Source organism: Puma concolor, chromosome A3 (assembly GCF_028749965.1).
Source record: "Puma concolor isolate L17-30 chromosome A3, mPumCon1.1.hap2, whole genome shotgun sequence".
NCBI classification, from domain to species: domain Eukaryota; kingdom Metazoa; phylum Chordata; class Mammalia; order Carnivora; family Felidae; genus Puma; species Puma concolor.
In genome coordinates, this window is record NC_141669.1 from 40,981,265 (window position 1) to 40,993,993 (window position 12,729).

General features: G+C 46.1%; 1 protein-coding gene and 1 long non-coding RNA gene across 5 annotated transcripts in view; one reads left to right on the forward strand and one right to left on the reverse strand.

Annotated features, from left to right (window-relative positions):
• The window catches only part of TCF7L1 (transcription factor 7 like 1), a 158,749-nt gene that overhangs the window by 85,756 nt on the left and 60,264 nt on the right, over positions 1-12,729 (reverse strand). The window lies entirely within an intron of this gene.
• On the forward strand, positions 7,198-11,619 carry LOC147582410 (uncharacterized). Its single transcript, XR_015249084.1, has 4 exons — positions 7,198-7,601; positions 8,150-8,453; positions 10,695-10,908; positions 11,366-11,619. It is a non-coding gene; the product is annotated as an uncharacterized LOC147582410 (long non-coding RNA).

Below are 12,729 nucleotides of genomic sequence, written 5' to 3' on the forward strand. Positions count from 1 at the left end.
ATTTGCAGCAGTAGGCTTCCATGCAAAGGTGTTGCTCCCTATTACCAGGGTGCACTCCCCAAGCCAGCCCTGAGAGATAGCTTGTCAGTGTCAATGCTGTACCTTGGGAAGACACAGGAACTCGCATTTCAATAAGCACCCGGGATGATTCTGAAGCAGAGGTCCATGGACCATACTTTGAGAATCACTGTCCTGATGGTTCTGCAGGTCTGACGCCTCTGAGCATCCTCCCTATAGTTCTCTACTCCCTCTTCTGACCCAATAAGTCCCTTCAGATATTCAGGGTCCAAGCAGATCCTCCCAGGAGCACGGACAATGGGCAGATCACAGGAAAAGAAGCAGGCCGGCCAGCAACTCCTGGCACCGCAGCCCCATCCCCAAACGATGGGACATGGAAGGGGCCACAGAACATCCAGCTGAGTCTTCCTGTCTCATTCATGTACCCAAACAGGACAAGTGCCAGTGACCTCATGTGTAACCGTGTCCACAGGCTTGAGCAAAGGAAGGTGAAGATGTCACTTGGGTTTCCATGTGAGTCCCAACCACCTTCCTCCTTGGGATGCTGCCTAGGGATCTATGGCCTTATTCACCACCTAGGCCCTCCCTGCATGGCCCGTCGGCTTTCTCACTAGATGCGTACATTCATCTGTCCCCACTGGAGAAAACTCTCCTAACTAGGCACCTGTTTTAATGTGGCACTTTTTAGATTAAGAGAAATATCTGACCCTATTATTTGGTGACTACTGTAAAATTCTATCAAAGATATGGAGGAAAAAGAAATCAATGACATACAAATGCTTCTGGACCTGCGAAGCCCAGAATATTTTGAAAACTAACCTTGCTCTTATAAATTTCATATTGACTCCCAAGGGGAAAAAGAAAAAATAAAATCAAAATTTCATGACCTATCACTTCCTCAAGATAATAAAAAACAAACTAAAGGTAAAAAATTGGGGACCAAGGGCACCTGGGTGGCTTAGTCAGTTGAGCATCCAACTCTTCATTTCAGCTCAGGTCATGATCCCAGGGTCATGGGATCAAGCCCCGCCCTTCCCCCCTCCTCCTGCTCGTGTTCCTTCTCTCTGTCAAAAATAAAAAATGTAAATGAAAATTTTAAATGTAGTCCATAAACAACTTTTTTTTCCTTTCTGGAACTGCTTCTTCCACCAAAAAAGGTAGCTGCTACCATTCCAGAGGCTCCCCCTGCACTGGACTTCGAGTATTCAGCTCCAGACTTGTGGCAAAAACTAAAACTGCTTGTGTGACAAGATAAACACATACCTAGAAATCACTCTGAAAACAAGGAATGGTAAGAATTTAGCTTTTCTGTGATGAATTAGATCTGGCTCACTCCCTCACTTCCTTCAGGTCTCTGCCCAAACATCACCTCTGCAAGACCTTTCCTAACACCCATGTGCAACAGCATCCTGACCTTTAGCCTCTACGTGCCTTACTCTGCTTTCTTTTCTTTATCGCCACCTGACGCATTGTGTATTTGTTCATTGTCTCTCTCCCCAACCAGAAGGTAAGCAACTTGAGAACTGACATTTTATTCACTGCTACATGCCCAGTACCTTGAAAGTGCCTGCCATGTCACTGCACTCAAGTATCTGTTCCGGGAAGGAACCCAGCCACCTGCCAATCTATTCACCAGTCCATCCATTCTCCCAGATATCTACCCACTTAGTACCAACCATGTGCTAGGTACATGGCCCACTTAGGCCAACCATGGCCTAGAAGCCATGATGGATGTTCTGTAAATGAGGGTAAAGACTAAACATGGGTTTTGCTCCTGGAGAGACAGATACCTGACAGCTGTGGGTATTCAAAATACCTGGCAGGTGCACCTATGTTTGAGACAAGGAGAATGGGCAGGAAGCTGTGAGAAAGAAAAAGGTGACAGCTTTTTTAAAGTTATGGGACCAGGGAAGTCCTCCCAAGAAAGCGACCCAGAAGCTGATAGGGGGTTACCCAGATGAAGAGTGTGGGGAACGGGAAGCACAAGGGAAGGTTCAAAGTGGGAAGAGCTCGGTGGCTGGGAACAAGGAAGAAAACAGCACAAAGGAGACAAGAAGGAGTCAGACCACTCCTGGCCTCCCATCACCAAGGTGCACATGTCAGGCAGGCAGGTGCTAACCTGGACCTGAATCAGTTGGAGACAACAGGGCATCAACTCTGCTTATGAGATTTAGAGAAGCAAGGAATAAACAATCCTGAAATGTTTCTTCCCATACCAATTATAAAAGAGGACGAGATTTACTTTTAAAATAATCAGTTGAGGGGCGCCTGGGTGGCACAGTCGGTTAAGCGTCCAACTTCAGCCAGGTCACGATCTCGCGGTACGTGAGTTCGAGCCCCGCGTCGGGCTCTGGGCTGATGGCTCGGAGCCTGGAGCCTGTTTCCGATTCTGTGTCTCCCTCTCTCTCTGCCCCTCGCCCGTTCATGCTCTGTCTCTCTCTGTCCCAAAAATAAATAAACGTTGAAAAAAAAAATAATCAGTTGAAATCCCTATTTGTTTCTGCATCAGTGAGGATGCTTCTTAAATATCTGAGAAAACCTTGGTAGAAGAAACAAACGTAGCTAAAACATTTTTTGGTGATAGCGTATCATGCAGCTCCTTCCCAGCGTCACCCCAAATGGCATCTCTGACCAGGGAGTGGAGTCACTGTTCACATTTAGGAGACTGGATTTAATGTACACGGTGTTGACAACAAATACTTAAAAGACTGTGTTTCCTTTTCTGCTGGAACCAAATAGCTGATATCAGTTTGTGTCCCGGGTTCATTTTCTCCTACTACAATTATAATACATGCAACAATTTTATGTTGCATGAGATAAATGATGGCCCCCTTACTCAACTATAAGCTCTTTGAAGGGAGGCATTATCTCTGGATTTCTATCACCAAGAACAGTTCTCAACCCATAAAAAATCCTTTAAAACAAGTCTATTGAGATCAAAGGGCCTCAGTTCGCCAAGATTTTGCTAGTCTGGTTTAGCACAAACCCCGCTCTCGATTCAGTATGGGCCGCATGCTAGCTGAGGGATCACAGGCTCTGGAATTGACTTTTTCAGAAAATTAAATGAAACAGTAACTTATGAAGAGTACCTATCCTGAAGCCCAGGACGTGGCAGTTAATCAACAGACAGGTTAATCAGTAAGAAGGATTGTTGTTTTGTCCCTAATATGCAAGCAGAACCAAGATATTCATACAGCTTTTGCATTATGACCTTAACCATCTTCTATCAGAATCTGAACGTGGCACAAAACCACTAACCCATTGACACATTCTGTGGTCACAGTCCACAGGGCCCAGGAGGACTGCAGAGCCTGTCTGGTCAAAATCCAACACAAACGGTCTCAGGGATAAAAGGGCCGCCAACAAGGCAAGATCAATGTTGTGTCAGTAGAAGAACAGCCACTAACTTCCCAACAAGGTGGATGGAATCCCAACGGACAAGTCACAGGGCCAGTCCTAGGGACACACGCCCTCACCTTCCACCATGGCCGCTGCCCCAAGCCCCTCCAGGCAGGATGCAGGAGCCCGACAGGTGAGAGTTAATGTTCCTAAATGGCTATACCTTCATTTGGAACTATCTTTCTTTCTCAATAATAAAAGGTCAGCTGTGAATTACAGATGGGAGTCAAGCCAAGGAAAGAAATGCTGGTCAGTTCTTAGTAACAGGGCTCTAAAAAAAAGCATCCAAGTGGATGACAGTCCTTATCAGTGACTTATCAATCCCCAGGGTCCAACTGCAGTGGTAATTTAATTTTTACATAATGTCCACTATTTTAAAAATGTACAAGAGTGGAGAAACCACCTGGAAATCTTTATATGAACAAACTAGAATAAAGGACATGAGCTGAGAAGCACTCCTGCCTGCTGCCCCCAAAGGCTTCTATCAATATATCAATCCTGGGGCACCTGGGTGGCTCAGTTGGTTGAGCATCTGATTCCTGATTTTGGCTCAGGTCATGATCCCAAGGTCGTGGGATCAAGCCCCACATAAGTCTCCACGCTGAGCCTGCTAGGAATTCTCTCTCTTTCTCTCTGTCTCTCTCCCTCTGCCCCTCTCTCCCACTTGTACATGCTCTCTCTCTAAAATTAAATTAAATTAAATTAAATTAAATTAAATTAAATTAAATTAAATTAAATTAAAATTAAAATATCAATTCCCCCAGAGTGCAGGTGCATACAATATACCTGCACGCAAATCTATCATTTCAAGACTTAAAAAATACTCAGTGTTTAGTTGACAATAGGTCCAACAGAGGTGTAGTACCTCTGTTGTGGGAAAACAAAGACTTTCTTTTTCTTTAATTTTTTTTTAACATTTATTTATTTTTGAGACAGACAGAGAGAGAGCATGAACAGGGGAGGGTCAGAGAAAGAGGGAGACACAGAATCTGAAACAGGCTCCAGGCTCTGAGCTGTCAGCACAGAGCCCGACGCGAGGCTCGAACCCACGGACCGCGAGATCATGACCTGAGCTGAAGTCGGACACTTAACCAACTGAACCACCCAGGCGCCCCAACAAAGACTTTCAATACACACTTTATCAACTGCCTTCAGCTCTAGACCTGAGAGAAAAATAGTGACAGTAAACTACTCTTTACATGCTACTAGAGGCAGTGTAAATTGGTGAGCTACATCGAAAAAAGGCTGGCAATTCCTCAAATGTTTAAACATAGAGTTCCTGTATGACCCAGCACTTCCACTCCTAGCTATATACCCAAAAGAATTGAAAATGCATGTGTATTTTCACACAAAAACTTGTACACAATGTTCATAACAACACTGTTCATAATAGTCAAAAAGTGGGAATACCACAAACATATATCAACAGATGATTGGATGGAGGCACCTGGGTGGCTCAGTCTGTGAAGCAGATAAGTGTTCAACTTTGGCTCAGGTCATGATCTCACAGTTCTAGAGTTCAAGCCCTGTCGGGCTCTGTGCTGAGAGCTCAGAGCCCGGAGCCTGCTTCGGATTCTGTGTCTCCCTCTCTCTTTGCCTCTCCCCCATTCACACTGTCTCTCTCTTTATCAAAAATAAACATTAAAAAAGTTTTTTAAAAAAGATGAGTGGATAAACAAAACGTGGTATATCCATGCAACAGAATACTATTGGGCCATAAAAAAGGAATGCGTACTGATTCATCCTATAATATGAATAAACCTTGAAAAAATTATGTTACGTTAAAGAAGCCACTCACAAAAGGATACACGTTCTGTGACTCCATTTATTTTATTATTAAAAAAATTTTTTTATAATGTTTATTTTTGAGAAAGAGAGAGAGAGAGAGAGAGAGAGAGAGAGAGAGAACACAAGCTGGGGAGGGACAGAGAGAGAGAGGGAGACACAGAATCTGAAGCAGGTTCCAGGCTCCAAACTGCCAGCACAGAGCCCGAGGCAGGGCTTGAACCCACGAACTGTGAGATCATGACCTGAGCTGAAGTTGGACACTTAACTGACTGAGCCACCCAGGCGCCCCTCTATGACACCATTTATATGAAATGTTCAGAACTGGCAACTCCAGAGAGACAAAATATAGATTAGTGCTTGCCAGGGTTGGAGGAAGAAGATAAGAGGGAGGGAATGTTAACAGATAAGAGTTTCTTTTTGGGGTGATGAAAATGTTCTAGAGCAAGGTAGTGTTGATGATTATACAATTCTGTGAGTATAATAAAACCACCAACTTGTTCACTTTCATAAGAGGGTGAATTTTAGAGATAAATTTTATCTCAATTAAATAAATACATAGGATGTATTTTTTAAGCCATTAATTACATAAAGAGATAAAGGGAAAAATGATCTTGCCCAGTGTTTCTGGAAATAAAGCCTGAAAGCTTTACATCCACTGGCATACTCCAAACAATGGTTCCCAACCAGGGCTGCCCATTAGACTGACCCAGAGAGAGCCTTTCAAAACACAGAGATGCTTAGACTTCCCTTCCCAGAGATTATAATTTAATTGGTCTGGGGTGGGGCTCAGGGACTAGTGTTTCTCACAATCTCCCCAGTTGACGCTAACGTGCAGCCAGAATTAAGAACCTCTGCCCTAGAATTTGAGCTTTTAAAGGAGTCCCTGGTGTTGGTTTAGGTATCTGCTATTTTATCCTTTCTCATAAACATAAGACAGACAAAATTTTAAATGGCTCACAGTTTCTGGCTGTTAGAACTGGGATTTCATTTTATTGTCTCTTCCACATTAAAAAAAAAAAAGATCAGCAGGTTGCCATTTTGTAGACAGAGAATCTGAAGTACAAAATGGCTAAGACACATACTGAGGTCACCATAGTGAGTTGGGGTGGGGATCGGATTACAATTTCGTCCTTGGGAACCTACGACTCTAACTTGAACCAGGAGGAACAGCCACTCAGCACGGGTGGCAGGGACAGGCAGCACCGGGCACTGGCACCAGAGGCAGGAAGGCTGGATGGAGCCTCAGTCTGGGAAAACCGCAAACTCTCAAGTCTGCTGTCTTCACCTTCTGATTTGGTAAAATAGAACCACCCCTCTTCTGCACCCGCCCCTCCCCAAAACAAACCTGTTTTCCTTACAGGGCTGGGAAGAAGAGGTTCATTTCACCTCCTCATCTCAGGTAAGCTACCCCAAAGTGCTCACTTATTGGGAACACTGCTTATCTGATATTCATTATTTTCCCATAAGCTGGTGAAACCCCCGTCAGGTCTGCATTAGGCTCCACATTCATGTCGGAGCCCCAAAGCTGTTTCCAATTGGCAAAGTCATGGCCAGGGTGTGTTGTTCATTAGTATATTTGTGGGAGGCTGTCCAGGCCCCAACCCAGTCACCGGCCGTGGGAAATTCTTCCCAGATCGGAGGACCCTCCAGGCCTGAGGACAGAAATGAGGAGCTACCTGTGCCTCTCCCTGGGTTCCTGCTCGGAGCTCCTTCCCTACTCGCGAGGAACACAGACAGTGGTCGTTTGGGTTCTGATTTTGTTGAGTAACCTCTCGACGACTTGCTGCGCAGTTCCTGGCTCTTCCATCCCACCCTCCTCCCTCTCTCAGCTGTTTTATAAGCTGAATTCTAATCTGGGTTTCTTCACAATGTCGCCTTTGACTACAAGCTAATAAAACCCCAAACGGGAAATTCAGGAGTAATGGAGATGCCACGTGACTGTAACCTAAGGTTGTTGGTCAACTTGATTTGGTTTTCAAGCCTGTACCCCATCTGGGGGCTTCAGCCCCCCACCCACCTTTGTGGCAATAAAGAGGGTCTTTGTCTTTTGTCACACTGCACGTGGGCCCTGAACCTTTCTAAGGAGTGCCGCAGACAGCTCACAACACTCCAGGACCCCTGCACGCCCCTCTCCGTGTCTGCTACCTTGCCCGGGGCTCAGGAAAGCAGCTGCCTCACCTCCCAGGCCACAGACAGGCCTTACCTGCCACCTAACCTGACCAGAGTCACCACGGTGTCCACCCTGCACAACCAGGAGGCTGGTGGAACCCTCACACGGGGGTGGCACTTTTGTTATGAGTATGCAAATCCTCACCATAAACATCAGAGAAGTCAAGGAGAAGAACAAAGGTGTTTTGCTGCAGCCTGAAATTCAAGGTTGCGGTTGAGCCACACTGGTAATTTCTTTCTGAATTTTGTTTTTAATTGCAGAGAACGGGGGAAAAATCTCGATTTCCACAGATAAGTAGTAGCTAATGCTAACAGGCTTTCAGGAGGCTGCCTTTTGATCTTAGGATAGTCTTTAAGGTAAATCAGAGTTTCTCAACCTTTCTTTCATTATCACCCCCCCTTAAGGAGCCGTGGTAGACATTTTTTCCTAATTGTGCTCTCCTTCCTCCACGAAATCTTAACACCATAGATATACTGTGTATCTCTTTATGTTATAGTGACCCTTCGGAGGGCTGCGCACCACTGTCATAGCTAGATTTTTTTTGTCCCCTTGGAGGCAATACTACTCTGGTTGAGAACACAGGAGTTCAATTGACCCAAGGCTTGAAATAGTGGTAGACTTATTTTCTTTCAAAGTATAATTACTAAAAATGATAGCAAAACTGGAAACAATGGAAAATTCTTAGACAATAATGATTAGTTGCTAGACACTATTCTAAGCACTTGACCTGTACTTACGTAAGCTCATAATACTATTATTATCCTCGTTTAATAGATGAAGAAAAGGAGGCACAGAGAGGCCAGGTGACTTACCCAAGGCCACACAGGTAGTGGGCAGCAGAGGTGGGAATCAAGACCAGACTCCACACCCTAACCACTAGGCAATACTGGTCTCCCACAATACAAAACAACTGCTTGTGTCCTAATCACAAATGTAGAAATCAAACGATGCACCCAAACCCAACAATAAGCCTGTAACCAACCATCGTGAGACACTTCCACAAAGTGACACATCATACATTATTAAACTGGCCACTGAGCTATGAAGACACCCCAAGCCGGGCCCACCAAGAGCACAGGTGAGTATCTGCACAATAGCACGTGAGCGTTCTATGCATGCTTGAATATTTAACAAACCTGGGGCTACCTACAAGCTTCCTAACTAATACCTCACTTCTAAGAATTCCAACACAGACAAAAAGGCAGGGGACTTATTTGCCCCAATGTGAGCCACCCTGGCAGTTCTAGTTAGTGCATCGGTTGGGCTCCAGTATGTTGAAATGTGGGGTATTTAATCAGACAGATTTTATTTCGGTTGCACATTTTTATGTGGTGAAAAGAGAATTAAAAAAAAAAAAAAAAAGAGTCAAGCCCAACATTTGAGAAACCCCCATAGCACTGAGCCATAGCACAGACTCTGAAATCACCTGATAACCTTCCAGGGCCCTCTGGTCTGGCTGAGGGTGCCTGCTTATACAAGCTGGGACAGCTTCAACCCAGCCTCCTGCACCATATTCCCCACCCAGCTCCTGCTGGGGCATCACACCTCTCCCCCCATTCCCCCGACCTTCCAGCCCACGTCACTCAGCCATACCCTCGCCTCCCACCAAAGACCCATGCCCACACCAGTTCAGTCCAAGTCTGGGGCTGGGCCCAGCAGCCCTAGGTGTCAGGCTCCCCTGTGACCCTGACGTGTGAGGCACCTGAGAGCTGTCTGTCGTCCCTAGTTTCAGAAGGTAACCCTAACTCTGAGCAAGTCATAGCCAGCTGGTCCAAGCCCCTCACCTGCCCCTGAAAAGCAGGCGACTCTCATGTGTGTTCTTAGGCGCCATGATTGAGTGAGCAGGGAGTTCTCTTGACTTTCCACCTGTGCATGTGCTCCTGGTCCTTACTGCTTTCTTCCCATCCATGCATCTCTAACTTACTGTATGCCAGCAGCTGGGGAATCAAGGCAGATAAATACATCATCACTTACTGTTTCTAGCATTCTGCAAGAAAAAGAACAGGAGGCCTAATTTAGAGTTGGGGCAGGTGAGCAAAACTATCTGAGGAGTGAGGGTAACAACATTCTAGGCAGAGCGAACCCCAAGCAGGGAGACCAGAGATGTGGCATTTGGGCAATCTGAAAGCAGGTGGATGAGGCTGAGGAAGAGGAAGAGGCAGGAGTCTCCTCCATTATGAGGGCAGAGGGTTTTCTTCCCCTCTCCATCTATGGGTGGACAGCAGTAAAAATCACTGCAGTTAGGGGTCTGAGCCAGGAGGCGGGTCTGCCTTCACTGGCTGTGTAACACTTTCTCAGACCTGGTTTCCTACCTGTACATTAGGAATAATCTTTTTTTTTTTTTTTTTTTTTTTTTTTTTTTTTTTTAATGGGAGAGACTTCACTATTTGGGATTTTTTTTTTTTAATGTTTATTTTTGAGAGTGTGGGGGCGGGGCAGAGAGAGAGGGAGACAGAGGATCTGCAAGGGCTCTGTGCTGACAACAGAGAGCCTGATGCAGGGCTCGAACTCGTGAACCGTGAGATCATGACCCTGAGCCGAGGTCAAATGCTTAACCGACTGAGCCACCCAGGCACCCCAGATTAGGAATAATCCTAATCCCTACCCCAGATGGGGGTAGTGACTCAGTGCAGCTATCCTCTCGAGCAGGGGTTCTTGACCTCGCCTGTACAATGGAACCACCTGGAGCCTTGTAAAGTGCTGACGTGTGGGGTCCACTGCTGGGCCTAGCCCAGGCCCCCCGCATTGTTAAAGCTCCCTCAGCGACATTGAGGTACAGCTGCAGGAGGAAGCATCAGAGCAGGCCAGGATGCTGGGCACGCTGCAAGTGCTTAAAAGTTCTGAGCTGTTACCAACAGAGGGATCTCCAGGCCTCACTCCCACCCCTCTCCAAAAATGCCCAAGTTCCCAATCGAAATCATCCCACAGCCCTCCCACAATCACTCCCGTACAGATGACTTTTGTGATAAAGCTCTAACAACCGCATAACAGTCAAAGCCACAAAGACACAAAGTAGAAAGGGAGCTGCCATGGGGAGAGGGAACTGGGAGCTGTTCAGTGGGGACCGAATTTCAGTGGGGGAAGATGAAGAAAGTCCTGGAGACGGATGGTGGTGATGGATGCACAACAGTGTGAAAGTACTTAACCATTCGCTTAAGAACGGTTAAGATAGTACATTTTAGGCTACGTATATTTTACCACAATTTTTAAAAAAAACTGCTTAAAACGCGGTTTACTCATATTCAGAATGTCCTTCGATGTCCACAGAATACAAGAAATATTAACTTGAACAATAATGAATACACTTATACTTTTCCAGGTCTAAGAATCTATCCAACAGAAAAGCCACCTTGCCGTAAAGATACGTGTACAAGTGTGCTCAGTGGGGTATGTTGCAACAGGGCGAAAAGCATCAACAACCTACAGGTTCATCGCTAGGTGAAGGCTCAGGCACATCAATGTCCGTCTTGGGAATACTATGCAACCACGAAAAAGGCTGAGTCAGTGTGTGTCTGTGAACACTGACAGCTCGGGTGAATAACATGCTATTCCGGGAGATGCTGGGCCCCTGGCATCTGAACTCCCTCCTATCTAGGAATCCTTGCCTTCTTCAAGTCCTGGTGGGGGCCAGGTCCACCTCTCACTCTGGGGCCTGCAAATGCCACCAGTAACATTAACTGCAGCGATGCTATCAGCCTGGTTTTGGGGCATAATGGTGGCCGTGGTCCGGGCTGCTGCCTGGTGTCCACAGTCTGGGCCCACAGCAAGACTGGGGACCACCCTGATGTCTTTTAAAGAAATTTCCGTCACTATCGGCCAGCCGAGAGCTACTGTTTGCAACTAAGAACCCTACTGATAAAAATATTCACATTAGGACTTTTTGTTTTTTAACCAAAAAAAAAATTGGCCCTTATAGATCGGTAGATAAGGACGGCTAACATTTCTTGAGACAGTTACTATATGCCAGGCCCTGTTCTAAATACTTTTCAGGTGCCAACTCACTTAGTGTCCACAACAACCCTGTTAGGTCTGTACGAAGAATCTCATTTTACAGATGAGGGAACGCAGGCTTCGAAGAGGGTAGGTAACGTGCCCAAAGTTACAAAGTTTGCAGCTAGTTTGTAGGTGGTTCGAGAATGCGGGAAGTCTGGCTCCAGAGCCCACAGTCCCAGCCATTCGGCAAACACGATTCCACAGATACTCTGAAGAAGGACTGACTGCAGGAGCTGTCTACACCTGTTACCTCTGGGACGGGACTGGGAAGGGGGAGGGCGGTCGGGTTGGAGGAGGCCGTGGGTGTGTTCCTTCTGTCCGGTTTAAATCTTTTACAACAGGAACCATTCATGTGCTACTTTCAGATAAAGCAGCATTGTGGAGCGATTAAACTTGAACTAGGGTACCTGCACACCAAAGGCCCTGGCAACGGAGACTCCGCTGCCTGCAGTAGCTCCCTGCTGCCACCTCCCAAGGACCCGAGGAGGATTCAGTGCCACACCTCATGCCAGGGGTTTCCTCCTGGTTCTGTAACAACCCATGCCCAAGGTGTCTACTGTGATGTGGCACACAGGTAGAGGCTAGTTGTGTAGATCACACAAGCTCTGGGTTCCAGGGCACCTGGCAGCCCACCTCCAACACCCCACTCCTCAAGTTTGGTCTTAAAGCACCACATGGTCCCAGTCCCCCTCCTAGAGCTTCTGACCCTCCCATCTACTGCCCTGTCATCTGAACCCAATTCACTTGCTAAGGCCCAAATCAGAGCTAATTCTCCTGCCAGACTCAGTTTCTCCTATTCCCTGCACACATCATTTCCGAGTAATGCCTCCTTTGCTGGTGGAAGGGTACCATGTTCACGGGCCATTCTTAGTTTATCCACCCTCTTCTTTCTTCACTTGATAGTCTGTCTCACTGAACTCCTGAGGGCCACCTGCACCCTTTCACACAAACCCCCCACTACCACACAAGGGCAGGAGTTGCTAGAAACACCACCTTGATCACAGGTCTGCTCTACAATAACTCTAACACCCAAGGGCTATTATTTCACATGGGCCCTAACCAGATGAGGGTTGTTTTTTGTTTTTGTTTTTACTTTTTATTTTGAAATAGTTTCAAACCTACTGAAAAGTTACATGAGTGCAATGGACGCCACCTACTAAAGACCCCAAATGTGTATATTTAGTCTGTCCTCTCTCCATACAGTTTTTTTCTCTGAAACATTTGAGACTACGTTGCACACAAGATACCCCTCTAAACACTTCAGTGTACATTGTCTAAAAAAGACATTCTCTTGCATTACCAGTTTATTTGCCTAATCAGGAAGTTAGCATTGATACAATACTATCATCTACAGACTTTAT